Source organism: Drosophila suzukii, chromosome 3 (assembly GCF_043229965.1).
Source record: "Drosophila suzukii chromosome 3, CBGP_Dsuzu_IsoJpt1.0, whole genome shotgun sequence".
Lineage (NCBI taxonomy): Eukaryota > Metazoa > Arthropoda > Insecta > Diptera > Drosophilidae > Drosophila > Drosophila suzukii.
The window spans coordinates 3,321,196-3,347,536 of record NC_092082.1 but is presented as its reverse complement, the minus strand read 5'-3'; the positions used below and the strand labels follow the sequence as shown (position 1 = coordinate 3,347,536).

Sequence of the window (26,341 nt, the reverse complement as noted above, 5' to 3'; positions counted from 1 at the left end):
TAAAATAATTTTTAACAATAATCCAATTATGGTTTTATTCCAAGAAATTTAAACCAGACAAAGGTGGCAAAAATATGGAGATTTAATAAAATATTTTAAGTTTTTAATTGATGCCACCCTTTTTCTTCAAGTGCATGTGCCAACCTGTTAGCCGTGCGTGTTTGCCCTAATAAGTCATAGACATTTGCAGGGAGGGGAGCTAAATAATGCATGCCATAACAATTCCAATCGAGTATTGATAGTGTCTTCGATTGGCTTATTGCAATGGGGCTTGTTACTTTTTCAAAAGTTTACCACCCACAGATAGGCACATAAGTGATTTTGGAAATTCCACTAAATATTTAGGTACAGAAATCAATAATCATAAGAATGTTCTGTCTGTTGGTCAAGGGACTACGAATAAAGAGATACACATAAAATATATTTTCAAATTCCTTTCGGCATTCTAGCTTTAGTTTTCAAATCTCCTGGGATAGCATACCATAAACTTTATGAAAATCCGTCCTATGCTAGGGTTTACGAAACTTCGGCTGACTTCCATACAATTGCGTTATTTGTTCCAAGGCTCGGAGCATTTATCAAGTCGGTGGCAATAACCGACTCATGAATGTTTCAAATGTCCGCTGTCCCCTGATAATGATAAATGATTTCGGTGCGGCTCACCTCACTCGACGATGTAAGTTCATTGCTGGCCAAGTTCTTGTTTTGGTGTTATTATACCCGTTACTCGTAGAGTAAAAGGGTATACTAGATTCGTCGGAAAGTATGTAACAGGCAGAAGGAAGCGTTTCCGACCCCATAAAGTAAATATATTCTTGATCAGGATCACTAGCCGAGTCGATCTAGCCATGTCCGTCTGTCCGTCTGTCCGTCTGTCCGTCTGTCCGTATGAACGCTGAGATCTCGGAAACTATGAGAGTTACAATACTGGGATTAGGCACGCAGATTCCTGAGATTCCTGCGCAGCGCAAGTTTGTTTCAGTAGAGTGCCACGCCCACTCTAACGCCCACAAACCGCCCAAAACTGTGGCTCCTACAGTTTTGATGCTAGAATAAAAATTTTAACTGAAATGTAATGTTCTCATCAATACCTATCGATTGACCTAAAAAAAAGTTTGCCACGCCCACTTTAACGCCCACAAACCGCGAAAACCTGTGACGCCCACAATTTTTATGCTAGATAAAAAATTTTAACTGAAATGTATTCGTCTCGTCATTACCTATCGATTGACTCAAAAAAAAGTTTGCCACGCCCACTTTAACGCCCACAAACCGCAAAAACCTGTGACGCCCACAATTTTCATGCTAGATAAAAAATTGTAACTGAAATGTATTGGTCTCGTCGATACCTATCGATTGATCCAAAAAAAAATTTGCCACGCCCACTCTAACGCCCATAACGCTTAAATCTGTATACCGCCGGTAGGTGGCGCATTTTAATCTCGCTTTGCTGCTTGCATATCTCCATTTAGCTGAGTAACGGGTATCTGATAGTCGAGGTACTCGACTATAGCGTTCTTCCTTGTTTTTAGCTCGATTTATTTCACTCGGCGATCACGGAGAAAAATAAATAATGACTAGCAAATCGCTTAAAATTCCACACCACCGCACGCAGTGAAAATTCTGCTCAAAGATTAATTGGCCATCCGAAAATAGTTGGCCGGAACCCGCTGAGACTGAGATTGAGTTCCTGGGGGCGTTTCTGAATCGTTGGCGAATTCGCGTGCCTTTTCGCAATTAAAGCCAAAGTCAAATGTTTTGGCAAAGCACGTGTTTGGCTTTTGACCCCAAAAACATTCCATCTCTGGGAGTTTTTTAGTGCCTATTTGGGAGGAAAAATTTAAATGCGCTCAAACAAAACCAGATTTTCTGGCTGAAAGCTTTTTAATTGCGGATGGATTGGCACTTCCTGGCATAATATTTCGAATATTTGTAAATCAAATATCTATTGTTTGAATATTACAAGAAAACGTATAAGAAGTGATATGAACGCATTTGCATACTCTAGGCTTTAATCTACTTTAAAAAAAGAAGAAAAATAATTACAAGAATGCTTGGTTTTATTTTGATTTTGGAATGTGTGAATAAAAGAATATGTAATATGTTGATGAGGCATGAATTTTATAAATATGTACCTAAGCTTGTTTGATTATTTTCCAAATACACCTACTCTTTAGAGCACCTCCCATTCGTTGTGGCAAATATTTTCATTTTATTTGTTATTTTTTCCGAACATTTCCCTGGCGAGCAACAAATTTTCTTCTGCACTTCGTTTGGGGGCCTTTTTCTGTGTTCGACAAATGACGCCATTAATATTTTTGTTTTGCTCTTTGTTTTTCTCACTGGTTTATGCCTTTGTTTCCCCGGTTTCTGGCATGCGAATGCACATTGGATTTTCAATGCAGGGATTTCTGCGTTGGAATGCGGCAGAAAGTAAATCTTTGAACTCATAAAAATCGATGAGCGCACGCAGGCGATTTGTTTATCCATCAGATGCACAGATACGAAGCCATTTTCTACGTCTTCGATCGGCTTTTCTTGATTTCTCACCCAGGTGACGTCATGGAACACAGATCACTGTTGTTTACAAAATATTAGGGAAATTAATTGAAAATCAGGCGAGTTTTTCCTGAGTTATTGGCAGTTTTGACTTGCCACTCAAATGGAAATTTATACTCTGGCATTTTGCCAGCTGAAAGTATAATAGATTTCATGGAGGCAAGGACATTCGTCACTCTTCCTACAACACATCCTAAATATTTTGGCAAGCTAAGTTACGCGGTAAAAATGTTTGTTTTTTATTGAAAATTTAAAGTAATATTAGTTGATACTCTGCAATATCTAATTTTTTAAATAATGAATAGCTAATATTTGATTTACTCAAATAAATTATTCAAGCCCCCTTGGCAATGTAAAAGTGTGACCATGTCATCAAAAAATTCAAAATCTTTACATTTTCAATCTGAAATATGGCCCCTGGCATTTGGCCAGCCAAACAACCAAAGAAATTGCTTTCAGACGGCGACATCCTTCGCTCACCCTGCCATATCCTATATCCTGCCACTTAGGGGCTTTCGCCTCTTGCAATTATGCCAGGGGAAAATATGGCTCAAGCTGCGAGGCACTGATCTGGAAAAACCAGAACACGCAACGGGGAAAAGGAGGGAAAATCTCGCCGCCACCGGGGAAACTGCAAGCCGAACAAAAAAGAGGAGAAAGCCAAAAGAGAATACATAAAGCCAAGTACAAATTGTATATAATGCCAAGGACACTGACGACCTCAAAGGAGCGCAAACTCGGTTCACAGATTCATCTTTAAAGCAGTTTCCATTCAGAAAATAAAAAACCCGAATATTAATTCACAAAAATGAAATGTACCTTTTGCAGATTAGTTTTCGGGCTCGTGCTTTTCCAAGGGGCTTAATGCACGAAAGCAACAGGAAATTGAAAAACCCCAGAAATCGGAAGAGCCCGAGAAGTGAGCAGGGATTGCTTAGAACACACATCACGTATACGCCGCGTACCACTCACACACAGCACACACACCAAGGACGGTGCACACACACTTTAATACGGTGGGTAAACGTGCGCAAGTGGCGCGAAAGTGTTGCGCATATTTCGGGTCTTTAATTTCGAGCAACGTCCTTGGGATACCAAAATTGAAATTCATAACAATAAAAATAATAACAAGCGGCCGAAAGCCAGCACAATTGGCTGAATAAGCAGTCGTTTCAAGTGGCGGCTACTTAATACGGGAAAATGCCAATTCCGACACTTTAAACGGAAGCCAATCCACAGATTTTTAAGAATAAATATCCGTATCATGATAAAAGAACTGGAAATAATGCATTTTCTTTAAATAAATACACAACCATTTTATAAAGAAATATTTACATTACCTTGCAGACTTTAAAATTTAACAAAGCTGGTTTACTTAAACTTCTTAAAATAAACCCATGAAAATCAGTGAATAGAAAAGGGGAAAACTGCTTTAACCCATAGCAAATTAAGTGGCGTGTAAATGTATATGCAATATTTGAATTCCATTAATTTATGCTGAACATATAACTTTTACCCTAAAAAATAAATAAAAATGTTTGGCAAATAGTAAATACAAACTTAAATTAGTGCCGGTTGAGCGGATACTCAATTGGTCCAGATCAGTCAGACAGAAAACCCCATCGGCAAACTCAAATATTCCCGCATAACCCATGGATATGTTAATTATCTATTTTATTTGAGCGACGAAGCGATGAGCCGTGACATTCCCGCATATTTGCTCGGCAATCTGGCAGTTTCACCCAACATGTGAAGGATGTTCATCCTGCGGATGAGGTGGGTCTGGAGAATCTGGCTTATTTGCATGCAAATCAGCTGCGAACGCATTTCAATTCGGTAGCCGAAAGCTGTTACTGGGATTTGTCTTTGCTTAATGCGAAATTAAAATGAAATCCATTTGGCAGCCGAATGAAATTCAAATGGGATTAGTGAAGATTTTGCCATCCACTCTGGCCAGACATTTCTCTCCTGTTTGAATTGTAAAAATAATATTAATATAACCAGTATAAAAAAGGTACATATATCTTGGAATAAAAAATTGAAACAAATTGAAAGAGGGACACAAATGGAAAACGTATCTGAAACGCAATAAAAGCAAGTAAAATGTAATAATAATTCCAATGTCTCAGTTGCCGCTACGCATGATACCCTTTTACCCCACCCCCATTTCGCCTGCTTGTTATACCGCCCATTAATCCCGCCCACCTCCCAACTTTTGGCTACTTTTTCTACTGTTTACTGCAATTTGTTGTTGTCCTTTTGGTGATTCCAGGAAATCTAAAGCCGACGACTCCAATAACTCTCTCTGGGTCTCTCTGTTCACTGCGCAGGTCCTTTCCAGGCCAAAAGGGAAATTGCTCCATTCATTTGCTTAGATCCTTTGATCCGCCCGTGAACTCATCTATGAGAATTTTACGACCAATTTACGGGTATTTCAATAAATTATTTTTCTGTTTTTTAATATAAAAGTATTTTTTATTTTTCCAAAATTTATAATAAGCTTACAGGTAGTTTCATGCTTTGTTGAGCTAACCTTTGACATTTCCACCACCCACTGAATGCCACCCACATCGTGCGCAGCCTTTACATGCGAATGAGCAAGCGAAGGCACACAGCCCAACCAATGACGTCACCAGTGGGGACTCGCGTGTGTGTGTGTGTGCGTAGGGAAACTCGTAATGAGGTTAGGTGAAGTTTTTCGTCCTTTTTGCAGCTCCTTGTTCGTCGTGCTCGCCTTTGTGTCTGCCTTCGCTCCACGGCAAGGACAGACGCGACGACCTACTTTGGGATGTAAGTCGGTGGGTGGTGGGTGGTGGGTGGTGCTTGGCAAGGGGGAGGTAGTGGGTGGTGGGCGGGGGCACACGAAGTGCGCGTGGAAGTGGGATACTGAATGAAAATTGGAAACAGGATACAACTCTGCTGAACGAGCGTTGTTTTCGCTATTTTCACAATCCCAACACTTGGGGGAAAATTGCAAATTGCTATAAGTGCTTTGGGGATTTTATCTGAAGAATATATTTAACATAAAAAATTGGATAATCATTTATTTTAAATATATATGAAGATATATGATATATATATATATGAGATATACGCAGGTTCGTTCCGTTTACAGTTGTAAGCCTTTTCAATTTATACAAAATATATAGATTTCATGCTGAACATATAGAGTTGATGTATTTAAAATTATAAAGAAAACAATTTAACTTTTTGAAAATTGTCTGAGATACTGAGAAAACATAAACCATTTTAAAACTTCTATAACACTTATAATGAATTGCTTAATTTATATATTTATATTTATAGGTTGGTTACCGTGTTTTAATAAAAAGATTTCAGGATAAAACGTTATTACCAGAAAATACTTTTTTATTTATCCTTTCAATCGTATGCTCTTTTAGTTGTTATAATTTTTCCCCCACTAATTTCTCTCAGTGATCTCTTGTAGCATGTGCCTCTACTTTTGCGGCTGCCTTTGCTGCTGCTGTGACCAATGCCACAAAACTTGGTTAGTTGGCAATCTCGGAGCCCCCTTTTCCATTTTCGCAGCTGGGTACGCGTGCACCTGGGCTGGCTTTCACTTCCCCGCCCGTGTGACAGGTGAAGGTGCAGTCACTCCACGAGGTCACCATCTCCACCATCTACACCACCTTTCACCCATTGGGAACCACCTCGCTGCTGGAAGTTACTGCCGTTCCCGTTGCCTGTGGTCGAGTTCGAGTGTCTGATTCAAGGACACTGGCAAGGAGCCCCACTCAACCACATTGCCAGGCTTGAATCTCACTCTGTATCCTGTTCCACCACCTATGACCTGTCATTTATACTCTGCCCTGCCAAGGAGATTGGTCTGCGAGTCAATCAGTGTGGGGAGATAGCTCGCAGCTAGGGCCTTATATTTTACAATAAAACGAAAAGTCCTTTAAAGTTAAATATTTATTGCTAAATAAAAGGATTTTTAAGATTTAAATTCTCTAAGAAATAATTGACTGCTCAAGCTTTTAAATTTTCTAAGCTTTCTTGTTCTTTTAAGTTAATTTTGGTAGCTTAGGACTTAGTTATAAAAGTGAGCAGAAAATTTGTTTCTCGACAAGAAAATTTTTTAAGCTGACTTTCTGAACTTTTTCTTTCGCCTTTTTCTCTCAATATCAATGCCCGTTGTTTAAAAATTTTTTGCAGGAAGTTTCTTCTTTGCATTTGAACAGATGATGAACATTTTCGGAACTCGAACTCCCCAACTCTTTTATGAATTTCTTTTCCAACTACCAACATTTTTAAATCCGAATTTGTAAACTTTTTCTCCAGCCTTTTGTTATCCAAAAATGCTGCCTTTTGTTTATGATTTATGGCCAAGAAGGGAAAACTGAGTTCGTTATGCTTGTCCCGGCTTAAATGGAAATTTCTCGCAGGAGCTGGATGGAGCTTGTTGGGCTGTTGGTTACATCAGACCGCACATAACTTCAAATTACGAGCCCCTGACCACCGGAATTGAATGGCCCGTTCTGGCCCTACTACTTCTGGCCATTTCTCAGCGCTGGAAGAGCAGGGAAAATCACGTCAAGAGTTAATTAAACCAGGGATGGATTTCGGTCCTCATAATCCACTTGTCTCCTCCTTATTTCTGCCCTTTTATTTTGGCCATTGTGTGTGTGAGTCCTTCGGCTTTTCCTCTTTGGGCTTCCGCTTTCCATTGGCATTGTTATCTATTATTAATTCGGAGGAACAATGGGGCCGAGTGATACTATTGAATGATTTTTATTGTATTCAATTCTCATTTCCTGCCTGTTTGCGGCTTCGGTGGCCAAAGAAACAGAAACCAAAACAAAGCAAACAAAAATTAATATCGTTTTGCTATTTTTGGCACTGAGCTGGACTGGCTGGAGCCGGCGATGGATCAGCAAAAACTACATACATACCATGTTATTTATTATCGGGGGTCAGAGGTGGTTCGTGCGGGGAAATAACTTCGTCACTGGCTTTTGACTGAAATAAAGAGCACTTTTGGCTTTTCAATAATGACGAAAACCAATCAATTTTATGGCAAAGTATCTACTTAAATGCCTGAAGGCGAAATACCTATTTAAGTGCAGTCATGTAAAGTGAATAAAGAAATAAGAGACGATATAATTTTATTTCCCTACCATCCTTTGGAAAAGGCATACACTTTTTATATAAAAATATATAACAAAATAATAGTTACTAACAAAATATATTCAGCCATTGGCCATTAGTGCCTCATAAAATAAAACGAATAGAGGAAGCCGAGAACATTTTAGATAATTTACGACTTTTTAACACTTCTGTAAGCACATTTCTAACACTAAATAATCACTAAAACAATGTGCGTATTTATCGATGAATCCATTATTTAAATGCCAAGTGGAAGTGAAATATTAAGCTCTTATATTAGCTTAATGAACATTTTTAGAGGATTTGGTAATAAATATAAATAAATACAGAATGTGGTGAGGAAAGTTATGGTTTTAAAACAATGTTTATAGAAAGTGGAAATGGATGGGAATTGTACAGCTTTGATTCATTATTATGCACTACATATTTTAGTAAACACAATTTAAATGTTTTGAGCTGAAAATGTAAATTTATAAGAAAAACCTGAATTAAATGCCAATTATGTTGATTTAGGTCCTCTACTATAGGAAATCATACATTAGATAGGCTTTTATATATTTCAAAAGATATTTATACAACGAGTAATTCTTTGTTTTTAACCTGTCTAATTAGTTTTATATAACACTTTTCCATTTATTGACAATTCAACTAAATCGATTTCATTTTTCTCCACTTTCTTTTTAATATTCAGATCTGTGGACAGATGACGGGTTTCACTTTTTGGCATGGGCTTTTAGCCAAATTAAATAGAGCAGTGAAAAGCAATTGGTTGGCAATTTGGAAGCAGATTTTGTTGGTGATAGTTGAAAGTATTTGTTGGGTTAAACGGAAAATAAGTAACATTCAATTTAATTCCAGGGAATAATAAGAATAATGATTATTTTTCTTGGGAACCTTTATTACAAGAAAGCCCAGTGATTCACCTCAGATTTTCCCGCACTGCGTATGAACATCTTGTATTTTGGGGCATCAATTCTAATTGCAGCTGACACACCTAATTGTAGACAAGATGTTCAATGGCGTCCTCCGAGTCCCACATATCCAGGCCCTTGGCTTGTCGCATTTCCCACAAAAACTGGGCCAATTGCCAAGGAGAGCCGCCCCACAGATACTTGGTATCCGAATATTGTTTTTAATGTACGGCACACATTGTTGTTTGAATGTGACATGTCCGCACTGACAACATGAATGCGCCAAACATTTAAGTCCCCCAGTCGCCTCGACATTGCCAACTGCCTTTTTGGCTTTTGAAGTCCCGTCAGAAGTGGGGATACATTTTCGGGGGTCTTCATTTTCCGCACTCATGACGTAGCGGTCACATGCCGGGCGGGAAAAACTTTTCCGCAACTTTGGGCCAGGCGGCCAGATGCAAATACTCAGCACTCTCAAAAGTGATTCATCTGTACGCCGTTCGGGCCAAATTCGTTTCTAATCAATCACATTTTGTGGCCCACTCGAGTGGCAAATACATCGGGAACACTATTTAGCAAACGTGCGAACAGCCGTGGAACAAAACAAATTCCAGTGAAAATGTATAATGGGCCGTCGGTACTTTGTAGCAACTTTTCATGGAAATATTCAAAAAGTAAAGAAAATCCCCGAGCTAAATTCCTAATCGTTAAAGCGAAATGAAAACTGCTGCGGCATAAAGTATGAGCAAATGAAAATCTTATATGCAAAAGCTGAATGCAATCATTTCATGATTATTGTTGAAATAGGTAATAAGGAAAAGAGCTTAGGTGTATATGAACCAACCAATTAAAAATATTCACAGTTGCATATACATAGCTACAACTTATTCTCATAAGAATATAAGATATATATATTCATCATTAGTTGAAAATAGAAACCCTTAACATTCCATATACGTATGTTTAATCTATACCGGGGTAATCTTAATGGAAAACTTTTGCTCTTAAGTAAACTAACTGAAACAACATATTCCAAGTTGCAGATAGACAGGCAGATAGCTGTCATTTAATTAGAGAAACATCGGCACTTCGGGCGAAATTCAAGAGCAACTCAATTTGTTTACGTGTAAATGGACTCGTAAGGCCAAAAGCATATGAAACTGTTTCTTTTGGAATCGGAAATTCGGCCATTATAATAAGTGCAAATCATCGCCAGTTCCGCAGGCCTTCGCAACACCCTTCAATAGTTCTCTGGCTCGAGTTCAAGCAGCAACGTCAAGGTGGCCGCCCCCTCGGGACCTCTCCCCATCCCGACCCCCAAAAAAAACCCCTTAGTAATGAACCAATTTCAGTTTTATTTTCGTTCCGTCTTGAATTTTCTGGTTTTTTTTGCATATCTCGACGTCGTCGCAATGCTTTTACAGCATTAATGGTCGCGTAGGCAGGCCAAAATACTTTATGGACCAGCTGACGATGCTCGATGCCAGCTATTTGTGGTGTTGTCGCACTACCCCCCTCACTAGCCACCCACTGAACAGAAACCTACTACCACCCACCGCCCCCTGTGCCACTCCCACTCCCAAAGTGTTCGCGCATTTCGACGCATGATTTTAATTGGTTTTTCCTCTCGTTTCGATTGTTTATGGCGAATCGATGGGGGAACAGCTGATGCTAGCACTGAATGAATTGCATGAATAACGCATACGCAGCGTTGGCCCGGAGGAAATTTTTAGGGGAGAAAGCTTCGCTTCGATGTTAAAAAGTCTTCAACATCCTTAGAAAGTGTTATTTTAAATTGATTGGATATTGAAAAAAATATTTCAAATATATTTTGATTGGAAATGTATTTGAATTTGTATAAAGGAGCCTAATATTCTGTCAATCTTTGAGCTTTTATTTTAGTATTTCACTCGCTATTATTTCTGTTCCTCAAAACATGATCTGAAACATCCTTCTCTGCACCTGAATCACCGACTAAAAACTTTTCACCTAACGCCTGTTTTTCAATAATTAAAATCAAATTATGGCACTAGTGCCAAGTTTTAATTAAAACTATAATAGCCATTAAACGTGCACTTTGAATAAGCTCGTCTATTCATGAGCTGTTAAAATATTCCTGTGAATTGCAACGAATGCTGGCAAATTAATATTATAAATTCATGATCATAACTATGAGTAGCCAATTCAAAAAATTTCGTAAATTAAGGCGCAAATTGGCAAGATTAATGCCACTTTCATTGGCATGTGATAGGGAAATGGGAAATTTCATTGATATACGCTTTGAGATTTTCCACATACTCGCATACTCGATTTAATCTGTCTTATTTCTGGGCACTTGAATCTGCCATGGCCGGGCCAATTTATCATGGACACGGGTTTCTGTTGTCATTGCATTTTCATTTTTAATTTTAATTTAATGTAATGCACTTGGCAGTTTTAATTGCGCATTACCCAGCAAAAACAGGGCCATAAATTCGTGTAGTTGGATGCCGTAAAGGCCATTTTACAGCTACTTTTTATTGGCTTGCACATCCCTTAAGCCCCTTCACCCCCTCACCCCTTTTGCCCCTTTGGCCCCGCCACCCATGCGATTTTCCATTCATTTTTGTCCTCGCTCAGTTTTGTATTTTCGCTTTATTTTGTTTGTGTTTGCGGTCGTTCGCCGATTTTCCTGGCCCAGCTTGGGCTTTTCCGCCTCTCCCACCGCCGCACTCGCATGCGGGAAATTCTGGGTGGAAAATGGCAAAAGGGGGGCGTCAATGTATGCACAAACATGAAACGCCCGTGGCCGCAATGTTGAACACTGCGTTAACGAGCCGGCAACAATTTTTGACACATAATTAAGTTTTTATGTTTAAACGCGTTTTTGCCCAGTGTCCGCTCCCATTCAGCGTAAATGGTTGTCAGTGGGGTTCCCGGGCTCTTTCGGGGGCAGGGTGTTTGTCTTTCGCCCAACAAAAGATTTTCTGGGGCTCGCGGTCCCGAAATGGAAAGTTGTTTGGCGGAACAAAGGAATCGCAATCGGACTTTTCCGTTTTAATTGGCATTTTGCATCCTTTATTTTCGCTTAAAATATTGTCTTTTACAGGGAAAGCTCTATTCTTTTTCCTTGTAAAACGATTATTTATATTTTCCCCGCCTTTGAATATCCTTTCTGCCCGTTTAACTATTTACAAACAGGTTTTGAACAACAATGAAGTGCTTTCGCATTTCATTAAGTTGATATGGGCTAAAAGCTGACAGAAATTCTTGCATGAAATGAAAGAATACCTTTCTGCCACTCAATTTATTTGTCATTTATAGCAGCTATTGATGACGTCATTAGTGGTTGAACCACCACCACATAAATCAATAAAGCCCCAACAATGCTTTGGGCATTGAACAGGTGTCAGTTGGCCAGAAGATGACTGTTGGCAGGTGCCATTAGCGGGGGAATTCCATAAGCTTCTCACCTTAGCCTTTCCAGCGGCATTTTCACCATTCTCGACATTCGCAATAAGTGCAATTGCTGGCCATAATCATGTTCTTGCAAAATGCAGGTTAGTTATTGCAGCACAGAAATGGAAATTATACACCATGTCAGGGTCTAATTGGTACTATTTTTTAAAGATAGTTTAAGTATTGCGAAGGCTTAATTGCATTCTCATGTTAAGGCTAACTACATAGTATTTTAAAAAAACTGAAGATATTCTAGGTCTCTATTTTTAGTATTAAGTAAAATATTAATCTAAATCAAAGATAAGATAAGTAATATTTTTGGTATTAATTGAAAATAAAATACTTTATAATATATGTATCCCATTCTGACAAGATAAAAGAAAGAAAAATATTAATAACAGTTGTGTTTTATATAATTTTCTTTCTGTGCACACATTTTGCGAGGTGCGAATTTCCGCCCGCGCACTTTCGCAAATTGCGTATACGCCGTGCGGGCCAAAATTACCGAAATGACACAATCTAAACGGAAATAAATTCGCAGACGCATGCGGCAAAGTGCAAATTTTGTGTGCTGGGGGTGGGGAAAGAAGAGAATCCGGCGAGTAGGTGTGTCGCCCGAAAATAAACTGCAGCCAGCGAACACAATGACCTTCCCCGCCTGCCGGGAAATTAATGGAAAACGCGCCGGAGGAAAACTCACGGGCGAGGCACTCACATTTCCTGCGCCGTGCTCCCTGCACCGACTTCTTATCAGCTGCACATTTTTAAATTGATGACGCCACCGTTGGAAAAGCGAGGAAAACCACATCGGACCAGAACAAACCGTTGCATTCGCCTCTCATTGTTGTTGTGGCAATGTGAAAATTTGAAAATGAGCTTTTCCTCGTTGGCGAAATGAAATTTTAATCTCAAAACATTTGGCAAAAAGGAACGGCGCGAAATATAGCAATAAACAATTATACAAAAAGTATATAGGTACACAAGTGCGGATATATATCGGAAGAGCCCCTGATTTGGGCACGGAGCATATGTTAGCCATAAACAGTTTTCATTGCGTTATGGAAAATTATCTACACTCACGTCCCGGCGTTTTCATCGATGTGTTTGTACATAAACAAACTCGGGAAATTGTTTATACTCAAGTCGTAGAGCGTGAATGGGCCAGAATAATAACAATAACAACTGGGAAACCAAGGAAAAGCAAGCAAACAAAGTGCACTTCGGTCATTGCGCATACGCAGCGTTGACAGCCATGGAATTAAATATGCGAAATTATTAATACACATGTCTTGTAAATAATTAAAAAAGCACACCGAAGGCGACATGAGTAACAGTTTATTTTGGTGGCCAGCGTTTTGTTCAATTTCGCTGAATCAAAAATAAAACCCACACGGAGAAGGAGAAAGAGAGTGGGACTGCAGCTCGGAAAACGCAGAATATACCGGCTATATCTATATATATAATTTTTTGTGGCCCACATAGCCCCGACCGAGAGAAAAAGAGCGCCAGCGGAATCTCATTGAAAACAATTGCTATTTTTAGGCCTTTGGGAAACCACCTGATAAATGGAAATTCTCTGCCAGACGCCCCGAAAGACACACGCAATGCACAGGGTACGACCCGATCCGAAAATGTTTGTTTTAGATTCCAAGTGCTTAGCTCCTTTCCCCATTATTTATTTTCCCTGGTTTTGTGGCTTTTAAAGAAAAAACCTGGGATAAACTAGGGATTTTTTCAAATTTTGATCTGGTTTGAGTATAAATATTATTTAATATTATTTGTAATCCATGAATTACTTCCTGAAATAAACATTTTTTCCGCGTGATTCGCTTATTTTATAAGATAATAATTTCAATAATTTATACAAATGATGACCCTGTCTCTATCTCTATTCAAAAAAGGCCCCTGTTTGTGTGAGCAAATCAAGCACATGAAACCCAACTTCAATGGACCAGAAACAAATTTACCAGTAAAAAGGGAGAAAAGCAAACAATTTCAGTTTGTTTACAATGGCCAAAGAATTTTCAATTTGATGCAACCCATTTTCCCACTGCCTCCGAACTCCCTTCATTTTCCGATTTATTTTTTGTGTGTGGAAGCGAGTTTACTTTGGAGTGCATCTGTCATCTGGCGACTGCACAATTAAATGCCTGTTGTTGCCGCCGAGAGCGTTGAGACGGATAACAATGGAGGGGGTTTTGCATGCGAGTATCAAGATGTTTCCCGGATCCCCAGGATGCAACTTGTCGCTGGATGCCCAGGGACCCTTGGAAAAACAACAAGACAATGGGCCAAAGTCAAGCTGCGAGTGCATCCATGCAAGAGGCTCAGAAACACACACTCGCTGCACGTAATTGTTTTCATTTTCCATCTTTTTTTTGCCTCTTGCCTGGCTGAGTCCTTTGACAGCCCGGGCACAACGAGATAATCTGCAGCAATCTGCGGAGGGGAGACAGGAGAATAGGGTCCTAGTCGCACATCTCAGGCCACCAGTTTCAGTGCCAGCTGCAGCGCAAAAAGTGTTGCCTACAAACAGGCGCAAATTACACAAATTTGTGACATTCCTTTGGGGAAAACACTGCAAATGAAATAAGAAACGGAAGCTAAGGCAGAAAAGACTGGACAATTGGAACCAAAATGAACCAGAACAGAGAAAATGAAAAAGAAAAATCGTATGGGAGAAACCGAAATATTTTTGTTGAAATAAGGAAGCTGAATTGCGTTGTGCTCAACCATTTTACAGAGTGAATCTTTGATTGCTAAAATTCTGTAACTAAAATAAAACAAAGTTGTATGATTGTTATATTATATAATATATATATTTTTATTTATAGCATAATTGGGTTACCCATCCTACGATCTTAGAAACATTTTTCTTTTATTGATATAAAGCTGTTTTATATATATTAAATATTTCAAAGAAAAGATTAGTGAGGATATAATTTTTAATTTTAAAACATTTTCTATGGTAAAGTTATAAAAGATATATTACAACACCATCAAGTAAATTTTTATTTTAATTACAAATTCAGTTCAATAGAGTTTTTCAAAAACTGAAAAAGTTCGCCTGCCCTCGCTGGTGTCCCACAATGCTCCAGGCAATTTAATTAAACTTCTGGGAAAGGGCCGGGCTCTCCAGACCCCGGGGACCTGAAATCGAGGGCCCTTTCATTTTGCCGGGGTGGGCAGTTGTCAGGTCTCAACTCAGCGCCGTGTCCGGTGGTACATCGTGCATCCTGCCGTGGCCTAATCGATACAGCGCGCCACGGGCGGCCGCCTGTTTTGCAAATGTGCCACAAAATGCGGCAATTGTCAATCAATTTCATGGAAATTATGTCCAAAGAGGGTGGGGGCAGGGCCGGGCGTTGAAGGGCGCCTGTCAGTGGCAAGTGAGCAGAAAAAAGTGTCAGGACATGTGGCTGAAATCCACAGGCAAACAGCAAAAAGATTGGGAAAAGCGGAGAAAAACCTCGCCACTGCCAACTGGCAGCTCCACCACACTCGAGTCCCGAGTCGAGTAAACAGTTTTTGATAATCTCTCACTCGAGTGCCAAACACTTGGAAAAAATAGAAAAGAAAATGGAAAATATGGTTGAAAAAAGGCTGAAATTTGAAGAAAATTTTCAAGCGTCACGAATGACGGCAATGATGAGTACGTCAATGATGTTGATGACTGTGTCGAGTGTGATTATATAGCACCAGCTTAAAGCCTCAAGAGTTCTCGAGCGGTGCACACAGATACACCCACACACACACTCAGCCACCGCAGTAGCATAAACATACACTCAGGCACTTACACACTCAAACAACTCACAACCACACAGAAAGGCGAACGCATCTGTAGATGAGCAAATAAGGGTCTTATGCTTTAATGGAAACACGTTTATGCGGAGGATTGGAAAAGGTTCCGAAAAAGATTCGGAAATTTTTTTAAATGATGAGGTAATTTTCTTAATTTTATAAGATATTTTAATGTTCAACGTATTTTATTTCAATGGATTAATTTATTGTTTATAATAATATTTTTCATGGTCTATATAAAGATATAATTATAATAAATTAAATTAAAATAAAATTAAATTAATAATTGTATCACCTGGAAATAGAAATAAAATGAAATCTTTTTTGCCAATAAAATGTATTTTTATCAAACTTCAAGAACTGCTGATCACGATGCAGAGCGACGCATAATCATCCCACTATCCAACCACCGAATAGAAAGTTTTGCGACCCCCGCCTTAAGTGCTTGGCTAAGCCATTTCAATTGGATTTTTCAGTAGTGGGCCTATTAGGCCTAATGCCATTTGGGATTTGGCTTATATTCACTCGTTTTGCGGCTAAGCCAACTTATGTCTAGTGGCGGTAATTCGCCATTTGCCCGGGAGCACATTTGCATATTGAGGCATTGGCAATGTATACATCGATTAATGATGATGAAGCCGTAAATAAATACGAGGAATACCCGAGCAATTTATGAGCAATTGGCCGTGTTTTATGTGTGTATCGTAATATTAATATTTATCTTTGTAGCTTTTGGCCCCTGGATCCCATCGCACTGATCAAACAAACAAATCAATGGAGAATTTCGGGGCGGAAGTTTTCATCATGTGAAATTACTCGATTCGGGAATGCGATCGCTTTGTTGGCCCTCTTATAAACATAATTTCATAATTTTTACGATAAGTACTGGCTGCAATGGAAAGGCTCGTAAAAACTGATTTGTATATTTATAATTCAAATAAACTTTTCAATTTTATTGATTTGTTTGCAATCGGCCCGAGTGCCTATGTTGATTTTTTCGAATTTTATTGGCAGCAGATCCATATGATTCAAATCGATTTTCAGCGGGTGGCCTTTGCTGAAATCAAAAAAGGTAAAATGGCAGGGCTCTTAGCGAAATTAATTCAAAAACTTGGTAAACAAAAAGGATACGTCTGCGGGAGTTATTTATAGCGCCTGGCCGTAAATGCACCCAAAAGGTAAATTTAGAAAATTACTAGAGAAGGGGCATCGTAAAGCAGCCAAGTTTTCCACTCAAGGCGCCTGAAAATAGGCAAGGATTTTCCCGCTTTTCCTCCCACCCATCTCTCTGCATTTCCATTTTAACGGTGACTGGCAGAATCCTCCGCAGGATGGGAATATATATTCGTATCTACACGCCCACAGAAACCTGCGGCTGAGTGCTCATTAAATAGTAAAGGACATGCACACACAGACACACGGACAGGTGGAAAGCGTGTGGGAAAGCTCGAGTTACCGTTGCAGGCAGCCAACTGGAATCGTTAGCACACATTGACCGGGCCCAGACACTATTAATTATTCGTGCCCCTCCCCATCAGCTTTTTTCCCTGGGAATCCAGCAACAGGAAGCATCCTGTATCCTTGTATCTGCATCCGTGGTGCCGCACCTTGAGTGCAAATATTGCCAGATACAAGATACAGATGTCACTTCTCCGAGCACCACACACACACACAGATACTCGCAGTCACCTGCGGGCGCGTGCTTGTGTGTGTTTGTTTTTAGGGCTGCCCGAGGCGCATTTCCCTTTTAGTTTTCGCCGTCGTCCTTTCAGTTAAAGTGCAGCCATATATTCCAACAGAACTCACTTGCAACATGCTCATATGTATGCAAAGTAACTGTCCGAACAGTGAAGCTTTGCTTTGAAAGCAAATTTAGATAAATATATTTGATTTTCTAAAGAAAAACAACCCAAAAGTGTTGCTTTTTGGAAAATATATTGTTGTTATTTTTTTTAATAATAGTAAAAGTGTTGTCTCTCACTTAATGGTGCTATAAGGAGCTGAAACCATCATTTAAATTTTTAATGACATAAATGGTGCCTTGCTGCTAACCCTATTAAATAATTTTAAATTGAAAGACACATTGGAACCCTAGCCACAAAGTTGGTAATTTAATTTAGTTAGACAAAAGTTTGTTGAGCCTCCATCAGAAAAAATATTAATTATGCATGGATGTGTTTTGTGCCTTCATCACATTACCTATTTATTCTAATAATGGTAGTAATTTCATATATGTAATAAATATATAAGTATTAAAATACGAATTTGAAATGATTTTAAACACAATGGAACTTTGATAGATATTTTAAGATATTTATTTTTTATTTCTTTTATAAGTTTGCTGCTTAGTCAGGCCAACCTGTACCCCCCTGGAGCACATGACGCTGCACATCCGCTGGGTGCAGGTCCTGCTGTAAAAGATTCCGGGGGAAAGGCAGTGGCAGCAGATGTGCCATAAATAAACCAAGACCGTAGGAACAAAGCCCGTGGAGTAAAAGCCAGCGCCGTAGACATTTCCATTGCTTTTCCAGCGAAACTCCTCCGTTTTTGCGCCGCCGGAGACATGGAACAAAAACAACAACGGCGGTGCAGATAAAAGTGGCAGCGACACAGAGCGTGACCATTATCCCAGAAGGACAAAAAGCGATGGAGAAAGGCGGATTCTTAACACGAAATTTAAGCCTTGTTTCAGCCTCACAGATTTGTGCTTTCTTTTTTTGCTTGTGGGCACCCAAACCAAGCCCAAATCTTGTTCTTCTTTCCTTGGGAGTGCAAAATTTTATTTTTCAATTTCCTTGAGCAGCTTTGATCTGGCGCACAGGCCAGGATGTCGCCAGCAAAAAGCGACGAAAAGTTTGCGCCAAGTCCTCGATTTTCCTCAAGCTTTCCCCTCGCCGCTTTTCCTCCAGTTTTTCACTCACAATCGTGTGCAGATGACAGTAACAAGTTGGAACAAAAAGCGCTAGCGCTTTTAACTTTATTAAGATATCACAAACATACGCAAGGCATGCCACGCCCACTTTCCCGAGCGCACACACTCACCAGCTGAATTTTCATTTAATTTCAAGAAATGACAAGAGAAAGGGTTTCACTTAATTGAATCTCAACGCCATTAAAAAAGAATTATGCCAGTGTGAGCTTGGGGGAAGGAAAACTCATGTTTAGGTACTTATCACTTGGGCGAAGAAAGAAAACCCAGGCAATCATGAAGTTTCATGATCACTCCCATGGTAATGATGACGCTAATGGTGACTGCAACAGCCTTGGCATTTCCTCCCATTTTCCCCGCACCCTTTGGCCACGGAAAGCGGAAAAGCGTGGTTTGCTGGCGGAAAACTCTTCGTGGCAGCTGGGGAAAAACTCGGATGCAGCTAAAAGATTTCCAGGAATCACACTCCATGAAACCGAGTTTAATTTCGTAATGAAAATTGTTGGAAGTGCGCGGTGATTGATTATCACTATAATTACTTTCTTGGCCTTTAATTAGTTAGTTTCGGGGAGAGTTTCTCAAAGCAAGAGGTAATAACTCAAATTATGGAATCTAGAAGTGCTCGTTAAAAAGATTCATTTGAATGTAAATTGTTAGAGATTTCAACCACAAATTCATAGAGGTATCTCACGTCTAAATCGGGGTTCAATAACTCAAGCTATGGGATTTAGAAGTGCAGTTTTGGGTTCCCTTTCTGGACCCCTTAGGAAATACGGAAAAATCTAACAAGAAAATGTGTTAAATTTTTGACCCTCGTTTTAAAGGTAAATTTTAATGTGGACTTTTAGATAATTCAACCACAAATTCAAAGAGGTACCCCACGTCTAAATCGGAGACCAATAACTCAAGTTATGGAATCTAGAAGTGCAGTTTTGGGTTCCCATTCTGAATACCATTGGAATTACGGAAAAATCGAACATGAAAATGGGTTAAATTTTTGACCCTCGTTTTAAAGGCAAATTTAAATGTGGACTTTTAGATAATTCAACCACAAATTCAAAGAGGTATCCCACGTCTAAATCGGGGTCCAATAACTAATGTTATGGATTCTAGAAGTGCAGTTTTGGGTTCCCTTTCTGGACCCCTTGGGAAATAAGGAAAAATCTAACATGAAAATGGGTTAAAATTTCGATCCTCGTTAAAAAGATAAGCTTGAATGTAAATTGTTAGAGGATTCAACCATAAATTCACAGAGGTATCCCACGTCTTAATCGGGCTCCAATAACTCAAGTTATGGTATCTAGAAGTGAAGATTTGGGTACCCATTCTGAATACCATTGAATTTGCAAAAATATCGAACAAGAAAATGTTAAAGTTTTGACCCTCAATCTTGATTTTTTATTTTCTCCACACACCACATAATTCGAAATAACTCATAAGCCATCAACTTTAAAGCACCTTTTGGTATAGTGAAAGTTTTGTTTTACTTTTCTCGACCCATGAGCAAGTTTATCCTCTCCATTCCATTCTATATTGCGTATTTTATATATTTTTCTGTGGCTTTTCCAGTCTTGCCCCGTCCATTGCTGTGTGATTAGAGGTGTACCACATCGCACATCGGGCCACAGCCGCAATAGCAATTGCATTTGAGCATTTTGCCACACATTCCCGGTAATGTTGTGTGTTTAAGTGCAGTTCTCCGTGAACAATTACCCAGCCAGGACAAAATGCGATGGCAGCAGAGTGGGTGGAAAATCATCCGCATGGAGGGCAGGGAAAGGAAAGTCAAGAGGCAATTAGTTTCAAGTTGTTGCCGCAGACAATTCTTGGCTGGCCATTTAGCATAAATGTGCTGGCACTTAGGCCAAAACGAGCGGCTGCCTCCAAAGTGGCCGAAAAGAGGAGCTACGATGAGCACACGACCCACAATTAATCTTGCACTGTTTTTCTGCTCCATGTTTTCTTTTTCTACAACACTTTCATGCTAATGAGCTACGTTTTGGGCGGCCAAGATTAATCGCGTTGCGTATACGCCGCGTTGCGCAGCAAATCGAAGCGGAATCCCTTGGGCGTGAGCAATTGGCACTCCATCGCTCAGGCAAATGCAATCCACTCGAAGCACATGAATAAATAAGCCAGCAGGCTGCGAATCGGAGATCCGAGCAGGCTCCAGAAGTCTGTGACAGCCTGGGAGGAGATTCTATGGACTGGGAGAAAGTTCAGGATTCAGTGTATGCAGAGAGATAGATTGAAAATAATATGAAAATGAAGCAATACAATTTTGGCTTGTGTTTTTTAATATATTATATTAAATTTGTACATCTCAAAAGATCAACAAAATATCATATTGGCATTTTTTAAATTATGATAAAGATAGCTTGGAATTTAAATGCCTTCAAAAATGTCTAAAACATATTTATGAAAATCTTTGATAGATATTTTCCTACTTTTCTATTAGGCCAGAATTTTTTCATGACAGATTTCTCTCACTGCACAAGTGTTTACTCGTCTTGACCCCCTTTGCCGCTCTAGTTGTCCAATTGAAAGGGAAAATTTGTGGCGCGCTGCCGTTTTCTTGGCAGCTCTGCCTTGACAAACAAGGCTCGGTGGAACAAAAAAAAAAGGGGGACAACAAGCCCCAAAGTTTTGACTGCTCAGGCTGCTTTTCCACGATTTTCCCCGCCTTTCGCTGTCATCTTGCCTTAAATCCAATTGTGTTGTCGTCTGAGCGCCGGGTAACGCCCACGCCAGAATCTTGCACCTGCAGAATGCAGAATGCAGAATGCACTTTGCAGCCCATGTCAGCAGAGCGGCGACTTTTGAACTCCCACGCTGCGCGAAAGGGTGAAATGAAAAAAGAAAGTGGGCGGAGAAAGCGGAGGAGTAGGCAGCGTGGCATTGCATGTGTGCCAAAAACTACGGGGCAATAATATCCGTAGCCTGCGACTCTCTGACTGCCACTGCCATTGATTTTTATCGCCTCGGGGAGCTGCACAAAGCTCAACTAGCGACTCCGACAAGAAGTTGATTTGCCAGCCCAAAGCGGATTTAAACGGTGGAATATCAATGAGGAATTGGAGATACTCTCATATTAGAAGGTGCCCTATATCTACCATAATGTATTATAGCCTAAACTAACTGAAACCACAGAAAATAAATCTCTTATGTTCAAATATACCAAATAATGATCCTAAAATATATTTATAAAACAATGTCTAAAAGAAAGGGTTTTCCTAAGGTCTCAACCTACTTTTCCCTACTTTTAAATGCAGAATTTAGCAGCAAATCAACTCCGCTCCCCATTTTATTTATGCAAAAGAGTATCGCTGGCAAAAACAAAATCCGTTTTTGTAAATCATCAAAAGCCCACTCAGGCAGGATTCAATGGGCTGATGCACTTTGCTGATGGGATGGCAATGGGCCTCCGCCTTGGACCCCTCCTCCAGTCCCCGTGGCACTTATAACCCATATACCATATATTCCCATACCATACTACCCGTGCATATATCGCGTAGTTCTCGGGCCTGTCGCTGTTTGTCATATGCGATTCGGCTGCTTGCCAAATATTGATTATGTGCCCTCAAACATGAATGGAAGCGCGCTTCGCTGACTCCGCTCAAGTGGTGGTAGAATCCGGGGGATAGGGTACGGGTGCGGTCTCAATCCGGAGGTCTAGAGTATAGAAAAAGGGGCAAGATAAGCCCGAACTTCGACGTATGCGCGTCATCAGGCCGAAAAAAGCACATCCGGGATAAGTAATGTGCAGGCAGAAAAAACTATCACCATGGCAAGCGGATGGATAGGATAGGATCCCATGGTGGCCTCAAATCCAGTTAACAACTTTAATGGCCCAAGTAAGCGATGCCACACTTGGCAAACTCTAATAAAAGCCCAACTTGGCCGCCTAATGGACCATGAACATTAACAAATACTTGCAAAATAAAGGACAACTTTCTTTCTCATTTCTTTAATCATTGTTTGCCAAGATACCATGTGTTCAATGAGTTGACAAATCATTTAAATCCACAACCACAAATATATCAATTTGAAAGCCGCAATTTACTCGGAACCACAAGAAAAAAAGTGATGGGAAAAGCCGAACAAATGCCGTATGGAATTTTCATTCAGCATCTACTTTCGCATCGTCCTTTCTCCTAGAGCTGAATAATTTGGAACTGCCATAAAAATGTCAGACTGCAACGGTCTGGTATTTATTTCGACAGCCAACACAATTCATAGCTTTTAACTGGCAACTGTGCAAAGATAAATAAGTACAAGCGCGCAGACCGAAGACCAAATTTATGGACAACCTTCAGGACCAACTTTTGGCTGAATGGCAGCTAAAGATATTCGAATGGGGAAGTAAACTGGATTATTATAAAGCCAAACAAATACAAAATGTGCGGAAATAGCTCTTTGAGCTCTGAAGCTATTTTAGTTTCCGAGCATTGGTTTTTGACATATCTGAGAATATATTTTGCTTATAGCTACATTACAATTGTGTATGATTTTGCAATGAGTGTGAAAGATAATCTGTGGTTCTCTTTACCTATTAGTTATAATTTCTCATAGTATCCGAAATAGTGCATTAAAAACAAATTTATTTTAGATACTCAGATGTCCTGAATTTTGTAAGAATTTAAAATACAACTGTGAAAATAGTTTATAATCATGTTAAGAATTAGTATAATTTTTCACAAGCAGTAAGTGGCAACAAAACTTATGCTTGATATTGAGAGTAAAAGGTTCTCAAAATATTTACCTACATCCAATTTAACACAAGCTGATTTATAGATTAGAAGAGCGTGTTCGAGTGCACTTACTGATTTTTCCATAATTCTAACAGGCTTTTCCGCCTCACTCGCTCCCGACAATCCCGTCAATCCCTTTGGAAACCTTTCACTTTGGAGAAAATTGCTCTGTATGTGGGCCACGCCCCCCAAACACGGAAACAAAATTGGCAAGCCATTAAGAAGCGTGCAGTGTTGTTGTTTACACATCCAAAGCAATTTTATCACCTGCGAACAATGTTTGGACTAAGTATATTTTATGGCCCAGCCTCGCCCAGCCGAATTTCCCCCATAAATTCCCCGAAACTTTCCCGCTTTTCCCAGCTGCAGGTGGAAAAAGGGGCGAAAACGCCGAGGTGGATAGCACCGCCTTATCACAATATTTGCGGCACATCGCTTGATTATTGGCTTGTCTGTCAACTAGCACGAGTATTATATTATTTTTATTCCTTATCTGGATTGGGGGCGGGGCGGATCTGGATCCCGCATAGGTGCCATTAAGGCCGTTTGACAACTTGGGAAATGTGTTTGCGCAGCTCGGGTAATTGTGGCCGATAAAAACCCCAGCTCGAATGCGAAAAGGGCTTCTCGAAAATGTGGAAAGCCTGAGTAAGTAGCATGTCAAATTACAAACGCTAATTGACTCGTAAAGTTGCCAAAAGTGCGGCACGAGTAGAAATATCGATTGTATTAGCATAAGTTCATAAAGAAAGGTATGCAGGAAATACACAAATAATTTCTTCATTTCTCATACCTATTTTTGGTATATAGAATTTAGAGAAATAATGTAGTGTAGTTTTGTAATATACCACTCAACTTAAGTATTTTATTTAACAAGCTTAAGAAATATAAGAAATACGTACGTAGTATTTTATTTCTACTCACCAACTAAGGAGTATTAACTTCTTTTGCGTTTAAGATTTACTTAGGGAGTTTTGTTTAAGCGTTGATTAAGTTTTTTGATTTTGTGTTTTGTTTGTTATAGCATAGGAATATATTTATTTTACATTTTCCAATTGTATTATGGGGAATTTTCATTTATCCTATTATCTTTAGGAAAACAGTTGTCACAGACACACGCGCTGGAAAACAAAGAAAACACATCTTAAGTTACACTTTTTGTTATAATTTGAAAAGGAAAACTTATACGGCGAGTTAGCGTTATGGTAATGCCAGTCCTAGCGGATTTTCCTTTTCCGCCAGCCTATCTGTCTGCCTTTTGGGCCTCTCCTTTTCCTTTTTCCCCACTGTATTTGTATTCGTACGTTTATGGGTGGTACACGCCTTGCTTCACCGAGGGAAAACACTTTTTCTTGCGGCCCCCGACACTCACAATTCAAATGAACTTCAATTCGGTATTATATTCTCTGTTGTTTTGTTTGCTGTTCCATTGTTTCGATTTTATTACACATTTGCCCTGGCCTGTGGAAAATGCGGTGTGTAAAAGTGAGTGTGTGTGTGTAGGTGCGGTGTGTGTAGAAGGGGTGGGGGCACGGGAGGCTTTTCCGATTTTCCGCTGCTCACGCACACAGTTTTTCCAAGCACAGCACGCTCCAAAGTCTAGCCACGAACTGAAAGCGTCGGGGAAACTCCAAACTCGAGCAGCAGGAAAAGCGGAAAGCCGAGAGGCTTCCAATGTCAATGCGAAGCCAATCCTTTGTACGAGGAATGTGTTATTTTGGAAGGCCCCAACCAAGCCAAACCAAACCTCCTGGAAAACCATGGCTCTCTCTGGCGCTCTCTCTCTCGGAAAATTCCCTCTCTCTCTGTGTGAGAGTATTTGGGATTTTCCTCTCTCCCGCTGGTTTGTTTTCCCTGTTGTGCGTGCGATTTGACAACTACATTCCGCCCCGAAAGAAATGAGTTTTGAAGTTTTCAAAGTAGATTTCCACTTGCAAAGTTTAATTAATATGAATGCCTCGGTTGTAGGCTACATACTACATCGTACATATAGTTTTCCGATCTCTGTGTTTTCCTCTTTTTTGGCTTTTCTTTTTGTTGGCTTTTCATTTTCTGGGTAAATTTATTGGCCGTGCGGGCGTGCTTTTTTGTTAAAAATAGCCGAAACAGCCTCGCAATGCGTCGGCAGCCTCAGCGACAGCATCAAGTTCAGATGGGTTCTATTTTTTGGGGGACCATCTTTATGGAGACTGAGCGACAACTTTTGACCTTAGTCAAGCGAAAAGTGTGCGGTGTTCTCCGTTCTGTGTGCTCTGCCCACCTGTCTTTGTTTTTGTGTGTGTATATCTTTTAAGCGCCTAATTGGCCAAGTTGCGTTGTGGCTGCCAAATAATTCAGGCAACTGCAACTACTCGGCTAATTACGACCCATGAATGAATAATCAAGGGGAGACTCTAGCCCCCAAGAAGGGGAAAACGATACCGAAACTGAAACCCCCTTGAAAACGAAAACGAGAATGGAAACCCCCTAGGAAGCCCAAATCGCTGACACATGAATTTATGATTTCTTTGGCCGTGTTGTTATTGCCTTTATGATTATTGCGACGCCGCGTCTGTTGTCTGGCTTTTCCGAATCTCCCGACTTTTCCCGCCTGACGCCAACTAAGTAGCAACCCCCATTTAACCATTGTCAATCATATGACCCTGTTTTTGGGGCTTCGACGATCTGGTATTTGGGCTTCCGTTTGGCAATTTGTTTCGTTACCCAGATAAACATATCTTATTGGTAGTTCTTGCCATACTACGATACAACTTCCCCCAAAACGTGCTGCCTTGGCATTATTAATGTCCTGTGACCCCAAAAAAAAGAGATACAAATATCTTAGA

The 26,341-nt window shown here is 39.9% G+C and overlaps 1 protein-coding gene across 18 annotated transcripts in view; it reads right to left on the bottom strand.

Moving 5' to 3' along the window:
- Positions 1–26,341, bottom strand: part of Shab (Shaker cognate b) — a 66,600-nt gene that overhangs the window by 39,749 nt on the left and 510 nt on the right. For 16 of the 18 annotated variants that reach the window (XR_011604274.1, XM_065864900.2, XM_065864904.2 and 13 more), the window contains exon 2: positions 24,441–24,637. The gene's annotated coding sequence lies outside the window, so the exon portion shown is untranslated. Of the gene's footprint in view, positions 1–24,440; positions 24,638–24,888; positions 25,036–25,083; positions 25,103–26,341 lie in introns of those variants that run through there. The other 2 variants (XM_070996414.1, XM_070996415.1) reach the window with 2 other exon arrangements.